We start from the raw sequence: 21,583 nt of genomic DNA on the forward strand, positions 1-21,583 counted from the left end.
TGGCCTATAATTTCCCAATTTATTCTTAGAGTCTTTCTTGAACAATGGAACAACATTAGCTATCATCCAGTTCTTTGGCACCTCACCGGTGGCCACGAACATTTTAAAAACCTCTACCAGTGCACCTGCAATATCTGCACTAGCCTCCCACAATGTCTGAAGGGACAACTTGTCAGGCTCTAGGGACTTAACCACCCTAATTTGTCACCAGTGATGCACCATCAATAACTCACACTGAGACGTAAGGCGAGATATCGGCTTTTATTGACTGGAAGAAGGAACCAGGAGTGAGTGTCCATCATACTATGTCCTGGAGACTGAGGCCGAGCGTCAGGCCTCAGATCGCCTTTATACAGGGGCCTGTGGGAGGAGCCACAGGAGCAGTCAGCAGGGGGCGTGTCCAGACAGGCACATAGTTCACCACAACCAGACAGCAAGTATCTCCTCCTCTGTAGTCTAGATATGGTCCATGACCTCACTACTATTTTAATGTTTATCTAGTTTTAAAAATCAGTAAGTCTCTTCTGGTCCTAAAAATCTTCTGACCTGAATCAGGTAGTATGAAGCACGATAATAAGAATTCTTTCTCTGGCCAAATCTGAAGAATACATCTCACGATACTCCTAATGCATCATCAGTGATGTAACATAAGGTCATCCAGTGTTTCAGGTCTTTCAAAATCAGACCCCCTCACCCAGGCATCCCAGCTGTGGTTGATCAAGCCATGACTTGTGTTCAGGTAGCATGTGCTGCAGATCTCCATGGACTTGCTCTCTTCATCCAGAGCCACCCTGAGGTTTTCTCTGCCGCCTCGGTGAAGTTGCTGATGGCTCTCTGCCTCCTTGTGCCAACGATGCCCAGTGTGCTGAGGGAGAAAAGCCCCAGCAGCCCTCTTCAACAGGCGTGTACCTTGCCTTGCATCCCCGTCACTGACTAGTTCCTCGTGCCTGGCAAGCTTCCTCGTGTGGGCCTCAACCAGACACTCTTCCACCGGCACTGTCAGCTGCAGCAAGACGACGTGTTTTGTTGCCCCGAGACCAGGAGGATGTCTAGCCTCAAGGTGGTCTTAACGATGTGCCAAGGGAACTTTAGTTGTTTCTCCAGGTCAGTCATGAACGGGTGCCAGAATCCCCGTAAGTGGCTTTACTCCTGCCTCTGGCTCTCAAAAAGGTGATGGCTGAATTGTAAGGTTGAGCTCGCTTGCTGTTATCGATTCTTAAGATTGCTTCTGCGAAGGTCTTCAGTGTCTGGTCATCCGTGAGGGCCTTCAATACCTGGTCACGCCTCCAGCAGTATCAGTCCTCTCCAAGAGCTATCGAGCAGCAGCTCGGGATGTGCTCCAAGGCTCCTCTCCTGGAACACAACAGACAGGCTGGGGCATCAATCTTTCCCCAGCTATGCAGATTGGTTGGACTGGGCAAGATGTCATACACTCCTGGAATAGGGACTTAATTCAGTTCACCAGAGATCAGTCCATGTCACTCTGCTTTCCATGGCCTTCTTCCGCCTAGTCCAAGCTCCCAGCTGCTTCCTGTCCACTGCTTTGGAGAATCTCTCTTCATCCACAACTGCTTTAACTTCCTCCCGGACAAGTCTACGCTTCTCCTTCTCCTTAGTCATGTCATACCTGGGGACTGGGGAGCCTCTCAGGCCATCTCTTCCTCGAGTCACCGCTCCCACCAGGACATTGTGGTACAGCCAAGATTCAGCCTATTGCATGGCCTTGTCCTCTCTCCATTTCCTCCTGGGCTCCACAATAACCCCTGACTGGGCCATTTATGGGTTGCCGGACACCCCACATGGCGTCGCCTCTCTGCCTCTTGACACCTTGAACTTTTTCCCCAAGGATTTCAAGGGCAGCTGCAGCTTTGCGTTCTTTCCATAGAGGGTGATGCTGCCGAGAATCCTGGGAAATCCCAGCCACCTCCGGAGAAAGCTGCTGACCTTTATAACAATAATGCCACGTTTTACAGAAAGAAAACAATTTTTTGTATTGGACAGCCTGCGTAGGTTGGAGCTTGGTCTTTGAGTGAAAGGTAGACAAACTAAAATGAATGCTGCGGTTTACATTAGAGTTCTGAAGCTCCGTGTAGGGAAACCCTCCCCACTTTGCGCCACCTGCTGGTTGCCTGCATTAAATATCAATGCAGGGGTATGGGGAATTCACCCAGTGTGTTGAGTCAGGCAAGCTACATGTGTGAGATCAGAAGTGGTGTTAAAAGCCTGCGAGGTTTCAACGGGAGTGGCTCCACCCTTGCTGGTGAAAGGGCTGGCATGGAACAAAGGAGAGAGAATAAGATTCAGTATTTTCACAGAGGCAGGCCCCGCTACTGTGCAGATCTTACTGAGGCTTTCAATCTGTTGCTTTGTTAATTAAAAAATGTGAGCCACAAGATAGAATTTCTAATCTTATACCTTCATTATAAGCTGAAATCCTAGAGCTGACACTGCAGCTGATAACTTTTAATATTTATGTTACACATGGGAAAGCAGGTGTCAAACTGCACTCTGTTTTGTTTCTACTTTCCAGATTTAGAACATGGTTGTACTTTAGATTTCCAGCTTTAGCACTGCCTTGGTAACTCTACGTAAAGGGCACACAATCCTCCTCTCCCATTTGGAATCATTTAAAGGATGACCCTCCTCAGCATTTAGTTTACAATAATTAGCAAGTCATATCAATCTACACTGGGGATGGTGATAGAATCAGTTTATCAGATTGATAACCCACTGTGCTGGGTTGATTTCTTCCTCATGATTCTCTGTTGCAGATACTGAACAATGAACCCAGTGGAGAATTGAGGCCTCCGAGTCAACCGGGAAGCAACAGCAATCACACTGACAACCTGCTTCTAGAACATTCTTATGGTCTCTTACATTAGGAAAGACCGGGACACCACATCCATAATTCCTGTCAAAGAAGGAAGACATTTTAGCTTCATTAAACGTCTCGATTATTTAAAGAAATGTAAAAATGATTAACATTTCTTTAAGCAGTTTAAAAATTAAAGTGAAATATTTTACGATATAAGAAAAACTAAAAGGTATCAATATATTATGAAACAAAAATATGAAAGAAAAATGAAGTGAAAAAGCGTCATTACAATTATCCTTCGAACCTCCCATGGCAGAGCTGACTGGTACGGGATTGCGGAGGCAGATTCTCTGGGGGCAACAGGAATCATTTTATTTAGGTGCTTAATTACTAGTTTACTAGTAACTAATACTAGTTTAATTAGTTTGGCACACATTGTGGGCTAAAGGGCGTGTTCTGATACTATGCTGGTTTAGATGCCCTGGCATGCCTGTAATGAAATTCCCTGGGAGTAGCTGCATGCTCGGCTGTCCCCGCCAGAAAAACCAGCTCAGTTCCAACGGCAGCATTAGATCTGGCAACCTCAATTTATACTTACTATTTTCTAATCAGTCATTTAATAACGGATTTCTCAAATGTTGCTCTAAAGCTCCTTTTTTGCTTTGCCTTTCCTTGATTATTTTTCAGCAAATTCTCCTCACATCAATTTTGGAAAAGGGGAAAAATGTTTCTGTAACCCTTGTAAAGTATGCTTGAGACCACATGAAACCACTTACTTTAAAATGGCACCTGTAAAGCCTTAAATGATTTTAAGACAACTGCTTCTTTCAGATTTAATGCCCAGAGTAACTCATATTTTGGAAGCCCTTGCTCTCTATCAACTAGTGGGTTCTGTTATCTGTACATCATACAAACCAAGAATATCCTTATTGTATCTTAGCTTAGTGTCTCTATCAGATGGCATCACATGATTCCCTGAAATGAGAAAACTGTAAAATAAACATCATTAGATCATAGGCAATCTTAAGCATTAGATCTTTAGCAACAGGTTAAATGTAAATGATTATCATAGAAGGAAACCTCCTTAAAGGTAAAGGAAATCCTTTTTTATTTGCTTTAGCTATGTTTTCAGTCCTCCGTAAAACCCAACAATAAATATTCTCAGCTGCAAACTAACATGAGTAATCCTTTAGCTCCATTTTGACCTAGAGATGATGCCAATTGCAGAAGAAAAAAATTGCACTGTTTGTAAACCTCTGGTAAGATGGTGACATGTTTGATTGCAGCGGCTTCTACGACGTCCACCAAAGGTGGTGGTGTCCTTTTTAAACGCATTTTTACAATTGCCAAACCCTGCTGGGCAGTAAGAACTTAAGGTACAGCAGGCCTACCCCATCAGTGAGTCGCTCGTTTGCTGAGAGGAGCTGGACTTTGTGTAGATCGTGCTAGTGCCTGCATCAGAAAGGCATTGGCGGAGTCGATGCATGAAGGCGGAGTGCAGTCTAACAGCGAGTGATCGTTGAAGTTGCTTTTTCTCTGACTGCGAGACCCTGTTTGACAATGTTAATGTGGAATGCTGCAAGTCTGATTGACTGACTTACTGGTGGACGGTGGTGGAGCTGTGCGACCTCAGTCGTAGTGAGGACGAGGCCTCAAGCTGTTTACAGCCTCCCAGGAGACAGGCAGCGGAGTCGGTGCACTCCACCGGGGGAGGTGTGGCACGCATCCAAGCTGGAGTCAGTGCTGCCCCCCAGTGTTCACTTGGCAGAAGACAAGCTGTATTGTGGTCGGCTGCAGAGCTCTGCACCATTCATGAACTCAGAGTCTCGGACTATATCTTTTGTGTGACTGTATTTTACTAATATCTTGTATGTGCTTGTTATTTTATATATGCTGTATCTGCATTGTGCTGTGTGTGACTGTTGCACCTTGACCAAGGAGTAACACTGCTTCTTTAGGCTGTATTCATGTACAGTTGAATAACAATTACACTTGAACTTGAACTTAAAGGCATGGTGACAATTAAGGGAAATAATCAGGGTGGCACTGTACCTAGTAATTAGATCTGCTCCCTCACAGCTCTGACCTCCACTGCTGTGTGTGTGGAATTCATAGCTTATTCTTGTGGGTTTCCCCAGCTTCTCTAGTTTCCATCCACCCCCCCCCCCCCCCCCACCCCCATATCCCAAAGCCATGTGGATTGACGGGTATGTTGTCCACTTTAACTCGTTCCAAGTGAGCGACAGAATCTGAATGAAGAGGGTGGGACAGTAGAGAGAAAAAAAGGAAGAGGAAGTCTGCGAATGGGACTCATGGGTATGTTGAGAGCCAGATTTGACTCAACAGACAACAGTGAATGGAATCCTTCTATGCTGTAAGGAAATACAGAATATGAAATTATCATGGAGTGGAGAAAAGTTCCCTGTGAAGGTTGGTAGGTTAATTGACTGCTGTGAATTACCTTGAGTACGTGGTTGAGGTTGGGGAAGCTGATGAAAAATGTGGAGGAAATAAACAGCTTTGGTGTAAAACTAATGTCAATCAGTGTGTGAAGGTCGGTATCAACTCAATGGATTAAAGGGTCTGTTTCAGTTCTTATCTATGCATTGTATTATGCTTGAGAACAAACTCAAGGCTCCATGCTGTTTGGTCAAATATACCATGACAATAATCATAACGGCAGCATTTATCTAATGTTTACCCTAACATGTGGGTTTCCTCCGTGTGCTCACATCCCAAATATGTGTGGGTTGGGAGGCTAATTGGCCACTGTAAATTGGCCCTGATAACAGGTGAGTGGTAGAATATGAGAGAATTGATGATAATGTAGGTAGTAATTTGGAAATAATGTATTTCTACAGCAGATACGATCGTGCCAGATCACCACTCAGCCATGGATCACGTGGACAATACTTAGGTCAGGCTGCTGTTTATTGACTCCAACTTAGCGTTTAACACTGTCATGCTTTCAGTCCTAATCAAAAAGCTCCAAAGCCTGGGCCTCTGCAACTGGATCCTTGACGTCCTCACTGGGAGACCACAGTCTGTATGGATCAGAAATCATGTCTCTTCTATGCGGACCATCAGCACAGGTGAACCTCAAGAATATGTGCTTAGCCCACTGCTCGACTCTCTCTACATCCTCGACTGTGTGGCTAGGCACAGCCCAAATGCCATCTGTAAATTAGTTGATGGGATAACTACTGTTGGCAGAATTTCAGATGGTGACGAGGAGGCATACAAGAGTGAGATAGTATAGCTGTTTGAGCAGTGTCACAGCAACAGTGACAGTAAGACCAAGGAATTAATTGTGGACTTCAAGGGTAAAATTTCTATGGGCTCCAGCTCATGTAGGGGTGAAGGGGAATGAGAGGGTGAATGAGTTGGCAAAGAGGGTGTTTAAAAAAAAAGAAAATATAGAAATGCACATTAGTATCAGTAAAGCAGAGGCTAAGTGTGTAATCTGGGGGAAAATCATCCAAATGTGGCAAGATAGATGGGACAGAGAGGGGAAAGGGAACATTTATATCAAATTCAAAAGAGTGTTGCAGGTACTAGGGTAGGCAGTGGATACAGAAGAGAGGAAACTGTGTGGACTAGGTTAAGGCTGGGGCACTGTGCACTAAACAAAACATTGAAAGTGATAGGGAAACACCAGACAGGACTGTGTGAGGAATGTCAGGGAGAGGAGTCAGTAGAACATGTAATTCTGAGTTGCAGGAAGTATGGGATACAGAGATGAGATGATGAGAATTAATCTAAGGGACTTGGGGGTGCAGGAATTCACATTTAAAGGGTTACTGAGGATGGGTGAGACAGCATAGGTCAGGGTACTTTTAGCTTTCTTAAGGGATACAGGGGTTTTTTATAGGATATGATGGATAAGCAGGAATAGAGTACTAGGATGGACAAAGAAGGAAGAAAGTGTAGATTAGGGTATATATATATGCTTGTGTGTGTGTGTGTGTGTATGGGTGAAGGGGTTTAGAATATAAGTCTATCATCTGATCTACACTCCAGAACAGAAGGTGGCGGTAATGTGCCATTAAGCTGGGTGCCAACTGTTGTAAAAGAAGTCTTCAAGGGTAAAATGAGGGAATATGCACCACTCCTCATCGAGGAAATGGCAGTGGAAAAGGTGAATAAATTCAATTTTCTGGATATCAACATCTCTGAGGATCTATCCTGGGCCCAACATATTGATGCAGTTACAAAGAAAGCATACCAGTGGTTGTATTTCATTAGAATTTTCAGGAAAAATCATATTTCTACAGATGTACTGTGGAGAATATTAGCCCCCGGAGTCCCCCTCCCCCCCACCACTCATCACACAAGCAACAGCATTGACCCTCCCTCTCACCCCAATTGTTCCAGTAGAAGCACTGACCCCCTACCCCCCACCATGCAACCAACAGTAAAAGTCCCCAAAGAGACTTAGATCCAGAATCAATCAAAACTACAGTCCATAACCCAGCACTCTGGTATCTCAGACAGGCTCTCCATCTCCATCAGTGCCTTGGTTAGGCCCCGGAGATTTGTCTACCTTCATACCCTTTAGGATATCTAGCACCTCCTCGACTGTTATGATCTCCCCATTTACTTTTATTTTGTTTAATTTGCACATAATTATGATACTAATTAATTTCTCTTAATTATTCCCAAGTGTGAGTGTTGCTCTTTGGGAGATTAAATGTAAAGCCGCAGTACACCGATAATACCAGGACCCTTAACAGCATTGATGTACAGAGAGATCTTGGGCTCAAAGTCCGTAACTGTCTGAAAATGCAAGTTGATAGGCTGGTAAAAGAAGTATATACTTTTTAAGGAATTGGGTTCAAGTGTTAGAAAGTTATGTTGTGGCTTTATAAAACTCTGGTTAGGCTGCAGCTGTAATATTGCATTCTATTCTAGGAAGAACGTGGAAGCTTTGGAGAGGGTGCAGAAGAGGTTTATCAGGATTCTGCCCAGATTAGGAGGCTTATGCTATGGGTAGAGCCTGGAGTGGCTTGGGTTGTCTCCCCCGGGAGCTGCGAAGGCCAAGGGAAGACCTGATAGAAACTTATCAGATTCGATAACCAGAGTCTTTCTCCCAGCGTTGGAATGTCTCAAACTAGAGAGCATGGATTTAAGAAGATATGGGGGTAAGTTCAAAGGAGATGAATGGGGCAAGTTTTTTTTTTAACAAAGAGAATGGTGAGTGCTTGCAAAGCACTGCCAGGGGTGGTGGTAAAGGCAAATATGGGAGAGATGATTAAGAGGCTGTTAGATGGCCATGTGCATGAGCAGAGTATGCAAGGATACGGATACTGTAGGCAGAATGGACTAGCTTAGTTAAGCATTTATTCACTAATTTAATTAGTTTGGAACAACATTGTGGGCCAAAAGGCCTGTCCTGTGCTGTACTGTTCTATGTTCTCTGTTTTTTTTTCCAAATTTAACTTCGTATCACTGAAGCTCTGATAAATTAGTACTAAATCTGTACTTTTGCTTTACCTACTGTCTTTAATCTCTTCCCGGTTTTCCTCTGGTCGTCATTCCAGAACACCCCCACTGACATTTCCAGTTGAAGATCACGCTCGTAATTCCAGTTTTTGCCCCCAAGATAATGACACCAAGTAGACACCATTTCTCTTTTCCAGCCAGCTTGTCTTTCAAAACTCATACCAGGAGCCAGAAGCTGAAGACTTCATAGTTTCACCAAATCTTCTGCTTTTATCATGTAGCGGTCCCCAGTGTACTGGCTAATGTTAATTTGTCTTCACCACAATGCCGTTTGTGGCAGTTTACTATGCAAAAACTGGCTGCCATGTTTCTAACGTAACACATTTCAAAATGAGAACTGAGTAGGCTTTAAAGCACTCTGGGTACTTTGAGTACTGGGTGCTGGGTAATCACTAATAATGACATAGATTATTGGTTTTAATGTCTGGGTATTTACTTTTTTGGAAATACTATGCAAGTCTTTCCTCAGAACGGGAAGATTAGGAATAAAATAACCAGAAAGTTCTGGAGAAGTGTGAGAGCAGAAGAGGACAAGTTTTCTAGCTTGCTCTCCATTTTCATTGGTTGCTCTGCACATCATTCGTAACTCTCAAAGCTATGCCTACATTTCTTGAACAACACACACAAAATGCTGGTGGAACTTCCTCCCTCACCACCATTCAGGGCCCCAGACAGTCCTTCCAGATGAGGCGACACTTCACCTGTGCATTGGCTAGTGTGGTATAGTGCGTCCGGTGCTCCCGGTGCGGCCTTTTATATATTGGTGAGACCTGACGCAGACTGGGAGACCGTTTCACTGAACACCTATGCTCGGTCCACCAGAGAAAGCAGGATTTCCCAGTGACCACACATTTCAATTCCACGCCCCATTCCCATTCTGATATGTCTATCCATGGCCTCCTCTACCGTCAAGATGAAGCCACACTTAGATTGGAGGAACAACACCTTATATTCCGGCTGGGTAGCCTTCAACCTGATGGCATGAACCTTGACTTCTCTAACTTCCATTAATGCCCCTCCTCCTCTTCTTACCCCATCCCTGACAATATTTAGTTGTTTGTTTTCTTCTCTCTCTCTCTGCCCATCACTCTGCCTGTTCTCCATATCCTTCTGGTGCTCCCCCCTCCCCCTTTCTTTCTCCCGAGGCCTCCCGTCCCATGATCCTTTCCCTTCTCCAGCTCTGTATCACTTTTGCCAATCACCTTTCCAACTCTTAGCTTCATCCGACCCCCTCCGGTCTTCTCCTATCATTTCGCATTTCCCTCTCCCCCCACTACTTTCAAACCTCTTACTATCTTTCCTTTCAGTTAGTCCTGACAAAGGGTCTCGGCCCAAAACGTCGACAGTGCTTCTCCCTATAGATGCTGCCTGGCCTGCTGTGTTCCACCAGCATTTTATGTGTGTTGTTGTTTGAATTTCCAGCATCTGCAGATTTCCTCATGTTTGCTCCTACATTTCTTGATATCATTTGGCCTAAATTTCTGGGAGCCTGCCTAATTTAATTCTCATATCTGCTTATGTAAACCATTTATCTTATCAAGTCAATGCCACCTTTCAGAGCCATCTCATCAAACCCATTCCTCCACTCACTTCCCCATCATTTTTTCCCATCAACTCCTGATTCTCCTACCTTCCATCCACATTTGTGGGTCTTTTACAGTGGTAAATTAACCTAGCAAACCTGCTTCCGTTGCCTCCACAGTTTTAGTGAAGGGTCTTCAACCTAAAATGCTTTTCTTCCCACAGGTGTGTCCAGTCCTTCTGAACTTTCACAGCATTTGCAGTTTTCAACCTGCCAGTCTACGTGCCTTTGGGATGTGGAAGGAAACAGAAGCATTTGGGGAAACATACGACTGGCACCACTGGAGATCAGGATCAATTCATCGTCTCTGAACTGCACAATCTCCTTCTTCGTAGGCTCCCAGTGGAGCACAGGCCATCAGTGACCTCCCTTGGAGTTCATCCACTGGATCCATTGAACAGGGGTTTGGACTATACTGTTTCACCAGAGCCCTGTTGGCGGTCCTAACCCATCTCCACCTCTCATGACAAGGACATAGGGTTGGACTTTGAGCGGTGCAGCTGAATAATGTTGAGCTAAAATACCAATGAGAATAGTGGAGGGGGAAACTTGAAATTTGAATTTAACATGAGTCAACTTGCATAAAGAGATCAGTATCAACATGGTCAAAACACCTGAACTAATGACCTTACTTTGTAATCCTCTTCTGATCAGGGTGAATAACATTTCCTCTTTCCTAATGTTTTGAACAAAACAGGTCCCTGGTTTCCACAGCTACTAAGATATTTTGCTGAGATAAAATGACTCAGATATCTAAACTTACAACTTTATCTCTGACAGCTGGAACAACAGTAATGGGTTTAGATTGTACTTTTGCTTCCAGCTCACAAGATTTGTGAAATTCAGAAGAAAATGTCTATTCCTACATTTATTTTGGCTGGAGCAATGCCATGTCCTATATGGAAAATTAGTCATGATCTCACTTTTCAAAATGCACAAAATAACAATTAAGGCATTGTGACTGCCAAACTAAAGAGTCATGTTATATTGTCTATGTGACAGATTCCTAGTGTTTGTTCAAAAATCGGGATATTGTTACATTTGGAATGGTCCGAAATCAAAGGAGGGCATTCGTGGTCGAACATAGACGAGAACAGCACAGGAAGAGGCCACTCAGTCCACAATGTTATGCCAAACCAGCTAAAAAGAAAATCAAAAACTCCCAAACACTAATCCCTCCCACCGAAACCATGTCCACATCCGTCCACCTTCCTTACATCCAAGTGCCTATCCAAGTGTCTCTTAATGTACTTGTCTCGACCACCATACCAGACAGCACATTCCAGACACCCATAACTCTCACTAAAAATTACCCCTCCCATACCCCTTGAACCTACCCCCTCTCACTTTCAATGCATTCCCTCTGGTATTAGACATTTCGGGGGGTACTCTGCACTGGCTCCTTGATCCCTTTTTCCTTCCTCACTGTCACCCGGTTTCCTATGCCCTGTACCTTGGGTGTCCTATCTATCACCTTCTCAGCCTCCCGAATGATCTGGAATTCATCCAGTTCCAGCTCCAGCTCCTTAATGCTGATCGTCCTCCCAAAAATGTACTTGTTGGTAGACTAATTGACTACTATAAGTTACACTTAATGTAGGAGACAAATATTATGGCGGATGATTCACTGTAGACAATGCTGGAACTGATTATAGAGGTCCATAAGCCAGTCTGCTTCAAAGGACCAGGGGTGGAGTGAGTTAGCAAAATTCTTGGGTGTTACTATTTCAGAGGACTTGCCATAGGCCCAGCACATAAGTGCAATTATGAAGAATGCACAGCCAAGCTTCTACTTAAGAGTTTGTGGAGATTCAGTATGACATTTAAAACTTGGACAAACTTCTATAGATGTGTGGTGGAGAGTACGTGTTAGAGTGATTTTTCGGTTTAGGTCATTTACATTTAGCAAATGGCTTTGGCTACCAGTCTTTTGTATTGTGAATTTAATTAGGAACAATGCATTCCTAAAAGCTGTGAATCAGTCCACAGACGATGCTGGCCTCTGTGGGACAGATACGAATCAGAAGGTGTGAAGTTCACATGCAGTTTCAAAGAAAGCATCATCTATACTTTGTAAATATGGAATTGTACTTTGTGTTTAGTAAATAAATATCGAGCCCCACATTGAGCCAGCAGACCTTTCCACCAAAACCGTCTCCATATGATGCCTGCTGTACCTTGTTTTGTCGAATAAAGAAGCTGCTTTGTATCTACCACTGCTTTTCTCCAACAATTTTATTCACACAACAACAGTATGTTGACTAGCTGCATCACAGCCTGGTATGGAAACACTAATGTCTTGAATGGAAAATCCTACAAAAGGTAGTGAATTTGGCCCTGTCCATCATGGGTAAAGCCCTCCCAACCATTGAGCACATCTACATGAAACAATGTCATAGGAAATCAGCATCCAGCATCAGGGATCCCCACCACCCTGGATGTACTCTCATTTTGCCGCTGCCATCAGGCAGAAGATACCATACAAGAGCCTCAGGACTCGTATCACCAGGTTCAAGATTAGTTACTACCCCTCAGCCATCAGGCTCTTGAACAAAAGGGGATAACTTCACTCATCTTCACTTGCCCCATCACTGAGACGTTCCTACAGCTAATGGACTCACTTTCAAGGACTCTTCATCTTATGTTCTCGACATTTATTGCTATTCACTTATATCTGTATCTGCACTGTTTGTTGTCCTCTACACTTTGGTTGAATCCCCTAGGTGGGCAGTATTTCATTCATTCTGTTATGGCTACTATTCTAGAGATTTGTTGAGTATGCCCAGAAGAAAAGGAATCTCAGTGTTGTATATGGTGACATCTGTGGACTTTGATAGTAAATTTACTTTGAACATCGAACACTGGAGTGCAAGGCAAAGACAAGGGTAATATTATCCTTGCTCTGGCTGGGAGGCAGTGAGAGCAGAGGTGTGATTAATGGAACCACAAGGCTGAAGTTGTCACTGACCTGAAATATTCACTCTGTTTCCATCACCACAGATGCTGCTTGGTTAGCATTTTCTGTTTTTATTTTGATAAAAAAAACTCTCCATTATTTTGAGACACTTCATTGCATTCCCTTAATTTAGATTCTACATTTATGCTTCACATTTTTTTATTTTAGTCCATTAATGAAACTAGACAATGCTGGAAGCACTCAGCAGTATCAGCAGTAAGTGAAATGGAGTTACTGACTAGCCTGTCCTTTTGACTGCTTCTAGAATTTTCAGCTTTTGATCCAGATTTGCAGCATCTGCATGATATCGATTTTTGTTCTTTACTTGTTTACAATTATTTTTCATTAATATATATTAATCTTTCTTTAAAAATTGTTTTATTTTCATTTCTCCTTTTTCCTCCTTCTTTCCTCAAGTGTCCATCCCTTGCTGTTGCTTCTTCTCAGGTATCCACTCAGGATTGAGGATAATGTGCCCTATTCTGGTTCTGTTTCTGAGTTGATGCTGTGGTTAGCGTCATGTTATCATGAAACTAAAATGAGATCGAGACAAATTTCTATGGGGAGCCAAACCTGGGAGATGTACGCCACAGTCTCCCCTTGTTGAAGGAGCCAAAATTTCCAGTAAGGAATGAAAGCCACATACACTGATTGACCTGCACTTCTCTCGGAGTGGTCATGCGTTGAAGGTCAAGTCCTCCAGATGGACGGGATCCATACTGCAATGCAGGAGCAGCTTTTCAGCCACTGAGACAACTGAGGTGGCCCCGATTGGTGACCCTTTCATGCCAAACAGCAGGGAGATCCTTCTGTAGTTACTGACAATGAATTGGTTTCCTTCCATGAAGATGCCCATAACTACTTTGTCTCTCATGTCCCCGGCATGTCCTCCATTATGCAAGTGCAAGACAACGAGGCTGGGATTTTGTGACTGAAGTTTCTCACCATTGAGACTTAGAACTCAGTAGAGTTATTGTGATCGTGTTAAAGAACACCTCGCCCTCCTTTGGCGTAGGACGGCACATTTATAGAGCCAGTCACGTGACCTGAAGTTACTTCACTGAGCACTGAATTCTTGACATGAGCTTCAGTTGCAAAGTAGTAAAAGGGATTTAAAGGCTTCCTCAAATGAAAGCCAACATTGACCTCATGTACTCTGAACTTAAGTTGTCATTTTAACCAACCAGCAGAAACTTTCGACAGGCCAACTTTTAGCTAGTGGAGAAACAAGGATATAGAGTTCACATCACTTTTTCACAGCTACTTAAAAAGATTAAAGGTACAGGAGAGTCCACCAAAATAATCTGTAATCACTGAAATTGTTTCTTAATATAGAGAGACAAAAACTCCTCGACCAGATAGAGACAATAAAAATCAAAACTTCTAGTTGCTAGAAATTGGTGTAATGCCCCAGTTCACATTTTTTTGCTTTTATGTCGTAGGTATTTAATTTAGCAGTTCTGTAAGAGCAGTCTGTTCTGCTTTCAGTCTGTTTGGGTTATCGTTGATGACGAGGAATGTGTGCCATCCACTTAGGATGGTAGAACTGGAGGATGGTTTTTATGGTGACGGGCACTAAGGTTGGGCTTGGAGCTTTTGTTCAGCAGGAGATGAAGAGAGAAGATGCTGGAGAGAACAGATCATAGAATTCAACCCCGTGCGGGACGATGAACCCAAATAGCCAAGTTCCGAGATCGATTGGGGATTGGTAAATATAGTGAAACGTTGAGCTCCAACCAGTGCACGCTGGACTGTTTAATTAAAATGGACCCTTTTCTTTTAGTTTTTCTTTACTAATCCTTTAGTTAAGATTCATAAATATGATTCCTTTAATTGTATGCAGTGCAACAGCCTATTATTTTGTGGCAATAATTTGTAACAGTAAGCAAATTAGACGGCATCCACAGAATCCCGACCTGCTGAGTTCATCCAGCTTGTTTGTACGTGTTGATCGACAAAATCCCAGGTTTGGGGTGGGAGAGTTATTTCAATCTCACGAGTTTGGCGGGACCGCAGAGTATCTGCCCTAGACTTGCGTAGCCAAGGAAACCAGGGGGTTTCATTAGAAATAATAACACAAAATTCCTGTTGAGGATTTCCTGCTTTTTTTTAATGTTTTTATTTCAGGACTGACACTAAATATGCTAAGGACTAAGAATGAATTCAATTTAATACAGACAGATAATATAGAATAAAATTTTGGTTTTTACTGATACAATTTTCCTGGTTATAAAATATGATTGCATTAGAAGTAAATCCAGTTACATACTTCTTCTAAACCTTACCCAGTAAAACTACAAGATCATCAATATTCATTTCAATATTCTGTAACAAAATTATCTCTGTCTGTTTTCTAGGGCTTTGCAATGAATTCATCATTGAAGATATCAAGTGGAAATTAATTTAAACTAAAAGTCACTTTCTAAAAAATGCTGCGTTAATTAATTTTAATTTAAACAAAGAGTTCTCTTTTAACAATTTTAAACCATCAACAACTAGTCCTGATGTAGGGTCTCAGCCTGAAACATCGACTGTTCACTTTTTTCCATAGATGCTGCCTGGTCTGCTGAGTTCCTCCAGCATTTTGTGTGTGTTGCTTGGATTTCCTCATGTTTTTAAGAAGTTTGCCGTGTTAAAATGGTACTCTACAGGGTAATTAAAATGTTTTTGCAATCTCCCAACTGTTTGCATTTATTTTTTAAATATTGGCCTGGATGACAATCAAGTATGTAGGATATGGATTTCCATCTAGGAGTCTAGTAACAAGCAGATAAATTATGGGAGATAACATGAAGAAAGTGTAGAAATGAGATATGGAGATAATCCAGTGATATGGACCAATGATTCAGTGACATAACTTCAAATCTGACAGCAGCTGGAGAGTTTAAATTTAGTTAATTAAATTAATCTGCAATTTTACAAAACAGAATTATTAATCATGACAATGAAACAACTATTTGTTGTCAAAACCAATCTAGTTCACCAGTTTCATCTTATGCACTCTGGCCTATATGCCACTCCTGACACTATGCAGTATGTTGAATCTTATGCGTCTCTGAAATGATCCAAAAGGTGACTCATTTCAATGGCAATTAGAATTGGACAGCACAGTCTCTGAAAGAATGTAAAAAGAGAAAAGTTGACTTTATAGAAAGAAATGATTCTTATATGCAATCTGAAGACTAATTAAAATCATTTTGATTGTTTAATTGGTATTGTGGTTTATTTAAAATGTTTAATTATGCCAACTTAAATAGTTGTAACATTTTGTGTGGAATACCAGACAGGAGAAAGCAAAGTGCTTGGAGGGAAACTGAACTATGCATCACAAGACCTGTAAAAAAAAATCACATGAATACAGTGAAAGAGTTCAAAATCATTTAAAAATCTAACATTCTAATAAACAGGCAAGCTGATGCTTTTAGTCACAAAATTGAATCAGCCAAGGCCAGCTCTATTATGATATTAATAAGCATAATTCAATATTAATTTTACTCTACCCACTCTTGTCCATGTTCATTAGGGTCCTGATGTTCATTAACCTCCACCTCTTGTTGTAGAGTAGAAGTTATCTTCTGCACGGGATAGCCCACACTGAAACAACTCTCCTCCTAAGGTCCATAGGCGTCTTGCTTAATGATATTGGTCCATGGCATAAGAAAGGTTGGGAACCCCTTCCCTTGAACTTGCAGCAACAGGACATCCAAGATCATGTTATTCTGTTATGTTTCTTTCCTCATCTGTCATCTGACATTCTTTATATTACAAATTGCCATTGCTCATTAATAACTATACAGTCAGTGGCCACTTTATTTGGTACACCTGTATACCTGCTCATGAATGCAAACATCTAATCAGCCAGTCATGTGGCAGCAATTCAATACATTAACACATGCAGGCATGGTCAGGAGGTTCAGTTGTTGTTCAGACGAAACATCAAAATGGGAAGAAATGTGATTTAAGTGACTTTGACTGTGGAATGATTGTTGGTGCCCATGGAGTGGTTTGAATATCTCAGAAGCTATGAATCATCTGGATTTTTCACACTCAACAGTTTCTACAGTTTACAAAGAATGGTGCAAGAAACAAAAACATCCAGTGAGTGACAGTTCTGTGGGGGAAAATGCCTCGTTAATGAGAGAGGTCAGAAGAGAGTGGCCTGACTGGTTCAAGCTGACAGCAAGGTGACAGTAATTCAGAAAACTATGTCTTACAACAGTGGCGTTGTGCAGAGAGATATCTCTGAATGCACAACACATCAAAACGTGAGGTGGGTAGGCTATAACAGCAGGTCATGAACGTACACTCAGTTGAGGCACCTGATAAAGTGGCCACTAAGTGTCAGCACATTGGAAATAAAACTGGACGTGGGCCCTTGTGGTTCTTGAGCCAGCTCTGCCACTTAATAAAATTATGATCGATCCTGTCTTCTTGTCATAGAGTAGTAGCAATTTACAGATATCTAGATTCTAGAATCATAGAACATTACAACACAATACAGGCTCTTCAGCCCATGATGCAGGCTGACATTTTAAACTACTCCAAGGTAAATCTAACACTTCCCTCCCACATAGCCCTTCAATTTTTTTGTCTCCATGTGCCTACCTAGATGCCTTTTAAATCTCCTAATATATCCACCTCTACCATCACCCTGGCAGTGCATTCCATGCGCCTATCATTCTCTGAGTAAAAATCCTACCTCTGGCATCCCCTATACTTACCTCCAATCACCCTAAAAGTATGTCCTCTTGTATTAGCCATTGACGCCCTGGGAGAAAGGCGCTGGCTGGCCAAGCTTCTTATCATCTCATACATCTCTATGAAGTTGCCTCTCAACTTCCTCCTCTCCAAAGAGAAAAGCACTTGCTTGCTCAGCCTTTTCTCATGAGGCGCGTTCTACAATCCAGGAAACATCCTGATACATCCAGCAACCAGATATAAGTATTGTGGCTGGGCTATATCAGCCATGTCCCTAGGAGAAATGGGGGAAACAGTCTCTAAGTGTGTATTCCAGTTTTTGACAGATGTCCCCCTGATTTTTTTTTTGGCTTCTCTTCCCAATTTGACATCTAAGTCATCTGAGAGGGCTAGCAGTTCATTGCTTTAATTATTGAGAAATTGAGAAAGAACAGAAAATCAAGAGGGAAATGGTGTAAGCTAGAATTAAATTAGGAGTCCAAAAGTAGTAAAAAGGTTTTGCACTAAGAGGAACTTCTAATACCAAGAAGAGTACAACAGGCACATAGAAACCCCACCACCTGCTCATTCCCCTCCAACTCACCCTGATCCTTCGTCACCATTGGATCAAAATCCTAGAACTCCCCACCAATCAGCTCTGTGGGAATGCCTTTATCAGTAGGCAGCTCACCACCACAAGTACAGTTGGAGATGGGCAATAAGTGCAAACTTGACCAACAGATATATTTAATATATTACATTTGGTAAGATATGAAAAATATTTCATGTTTGGCTGACTGGAGGATTTCTAGTCAGCCGGTTAATGGACTTGTGATCTCTCCTAGTGGGTTATAAGGTTGGCACAACATAGTGGGCTGAAGGGTCGGAACTGTACTGTAGTGTTCTATAATTGCTCATTTAAGTTATACAGCATAAAATCAGGCAATTTGGACCATCGTATCTATGCCAACCATCATGCTTATCCATCCATTGTTATACCATTTGCCTGCATTAGTTCTATTTCCCTTTCTGCCAGGGTGATGCACCATCAATAACTCTCGGAGACGTGAGTTAAGGTAGGCTTTTATTGGCTGGAAGAAAGCACCGTCAGCAGCAAGAGACCACCACACAACATCCTGGAGACTGAGGGAGGAGCAGTGCCTCCAATCGCCTTTATACTGGGGTCTGTGGGAGGAGCCACAGGAGCAGTCAGCGGGGGGACGTGTCCAGACAGGTATATGTAGTTCACCACACAGGGGTTCCGTTTTTATGCCATGGACCAATGGCATTAAGCAAGGTGTCCCGGGATCCCTGGTTGGAAACTCCTGCTCAAGGCCCTACTCCTTCAAGTACTTGTCCAGCTACCTCTTAAATGTTGTTACTGTTCCTGCCTCCACCACCTCCTCTGGCAGCTCATTCCAGGTGCCATCTACTCTTTGTGTGAAAATTTTACTCCTCAACTCTCCTTTAAAACTCCTCATTCTCACCTTAAAGCTATGCCTCTAGTTTTAGATACCTCTTCTGTGAGAAACAGTCAGTGACTATCTATCGATGCTTCTCATAATTTTATATAACTCTGTCACCTTTCAGCCTCTTTCATTCCAATGCAGACAGACCCAGTCTATCCAAACTCTCAGCAATTTGAACCATCCAATGAAGGTGACGTCCTTGTGAGTATTTTCCGCAAATTGCGTTGCTTAAACTTGTCTTTGCTACAGTGCGGTGATTCATAAAACAGTTTCCTAATTTCACTTAGAAACAAATACATTCAACTCCTAGTTTTAAGGGTTTTTTTCATCTGTTTTCTCCCCTGCTCCACAATAGAATCCTGAATTTCCAATATCATCAAAATGGTCACTATTTCTGAGCATTGAAGTTCAGTGACAACAGTTAATCTGCTGGTTGTGTGGTTATGGAGGTGGAGGGGTGGTTGAGAGGGGAAGCGTGACAGGGAGTGCCTGATGCTGCCATCTGTTGGCCATAGCTTGACTATGTTCCTACATTGAAAATGTCACAAAACCATTCATTGCAAATAATCAGCTCTTGTATATTTGTTTTGTATTTTAAATATGTGCAACTGGCATAGAGTATACTTTTAAAGAAATATTTACTGTATAAGGAGAGCTAGGCTTACATTTCATTAAAGTTGTATTTTATTAAATTTAAATTTTTAAGAATTAACTTAAATATAGCACAAGATTTCACTTAGCCATATGACTTGATACATTCTTAAGCACAATATAAATTACCAGACGTTATGCCGAGTTTAATTCATCCTATCCAGTCACTTGCCTTATTGGTTTATATAATCTTATATTTTTAATGAATTTTTTGGGACTTTAAAGGGCCTGCTCAGTACTGAGATTGCAGTTCTCTGGAATGCCGAGAGCTCGAGTTTTAACTTGCTTATCTGCAGGGTGGTTCTTGGAAACTGTAACAAAGTTCCAGAGGATTTTAAATTATTGTCTTGTTTTCCACTTACCCGCAGCAAACTTAGCAGAGAAGATGGAAGAAATGCAAATGAGTACGGAACATGCAGGAGGGATGAGAAAGGATTAATAAACCAGCAACGTACATAAGTAGCAACTGTATTTCTACTTGTGAATAGAATATGCTCATTTGGTGATGACTACAATATATATAGAATGTGAGCAGCCACCTCAGAGATTTGGATACCACTCACAATAGTTATTTTCTCACATCACTGACCATGTAAACCTCAAGCAACACACACAAAATGCTGGTGGAACGCAGCAGGCCAGGCAGCATCTAAAGGAATAAGTACAGGTGAGAAATCTCAGCCTAGTTTATCTTTCAGTGTGGTAAATTGTCCCTACGGCTCACTCCAGAATCATGAATGACAACGGGGAAATTATACATTTTTAAAATGACTAAGTTAAAATCAGTTGCCAACAATATAACCGAAATCCAACCTCACAATTAAAATTTGACTCTTAGTGTCTCTCCTTATTAAAGTTTAGAGGTAAGTCAAGTCTATTGTCATTGAACTATAAACATGTGTACAGCTAAACAAGACAAAGTTTCTCCCCACCAGGGTATAAAGCACATAACACATATGTAACATACAATAACTTATGGAAGTAAGAATTAAATCAACAAATGAATTACGCATATTTAAACAACATAAAGTGCATAAATTAAATGTTATAGGGCACAGTACAAATTATCCAGTGACACTTAGAATGTGGTGCAGCAGGGAATCCAGAAGCCTCATGGCCTAAGGGAAGAAGTTGTTTCCCATTTTGACGATCCTTGTCTTTGTGCATCAGAGTCTCCTGCCTGATGGTAGAAAGTCAAAAAGGATGCTGAATGGATGTGTGGGCTCCTTGATAATACGAAGGGCTCTGCAGGCACAGTGCTCGGCTGCTCCCATGCCAAAGCTTGTCAGGATGCTCTCAATGGTGCTACTGTAGAATTCAGTTCAGATCCCTGTTATTACTTCAAAACTGGAATCAGAATCAGGTTTAATATCACTGGTATATGCCATAAATTTGGTGTTATGCAACAGCAATATGTAACAATAAAGCACAGTAGTACACAAAAGAAAAAGTTAAGTAAGTAGTGCATAAAGAGAAAAAAGTAGTGAGGTAGTAGAACATACAACAATACAGCACATTACAGGCCCTTCCGCCCATAATGTTGTGCTGACCCTTAAACCCTGCCTCCCATATAACCACCCACCTTAAATTCCTCCATGTACCTGTCTAGTAGTCTCTTAAACTTCACTAGTGTATCTGCCTCCACCACTGATTCGGGCAGTGTACTCCATGCACCAACCACTCTCTGAGTGAAAAACCTTCCTCTAATATCCCCCTTGAACTTCCCTCCCCTTACCTTAAAGCCAGGTCCTCTTGTACTGAGCAGTGGTGCCCTGGGGAAGAGGCGCTGGTTCATAGGTTCAATGTATATTCCGAATTTTGATGGCTGAGGGGGATGAAACTATTCCTGAATCAGATTGTGTGCTTCTTTACCTCTTTCTCGATGGTAGCAGTGAGAAGGGGAGTTGGGAGTCCTTAATGATGGATGCCAC

At 42.2% G+C, this 21,583-nt stretch overlaps 1 long non-coding RNA gene across 1 annotated transcript in view; it reads right to left on the reverse strand.

The window, feature by feature from the left end:
- Window positions 1-14,990: 14,990 nt before the first annotated feature.
- The window catches only part of LOC132398617 (uncharacterized), a 62,546-nt gene continuing 55,953 nt past the window's right edge, over window positions 14,991-21,583 (reverse strand). Inside the window, exon 5 of the long non-coding RNA XR_009513726.1 lies at window positions 14,991-20,999. This is a non-coding gene — a long non-coding RNA (uncharacterized LOC132398617). The remainder of the gene's footprint in view (window positions 21,000-21,583) is intronic.

The sequence above is a fragment of the Hypanus sabinus genome, chromosome 8 (genome assembly GCF_030144855.1).
Source record: "Hypanus sabinus isolate sHypSab1 chromosome 8, sHypSab1.hap1, whole genome shotgun sequence".
In the NCBI taxonomy this organism is placed as follows: Eukaryota; Metazoa; Chordata; class Chondrichthyes; order Myliobatiformes; family Dasyatidae; genus Hypanus; species Hypanus sabinus.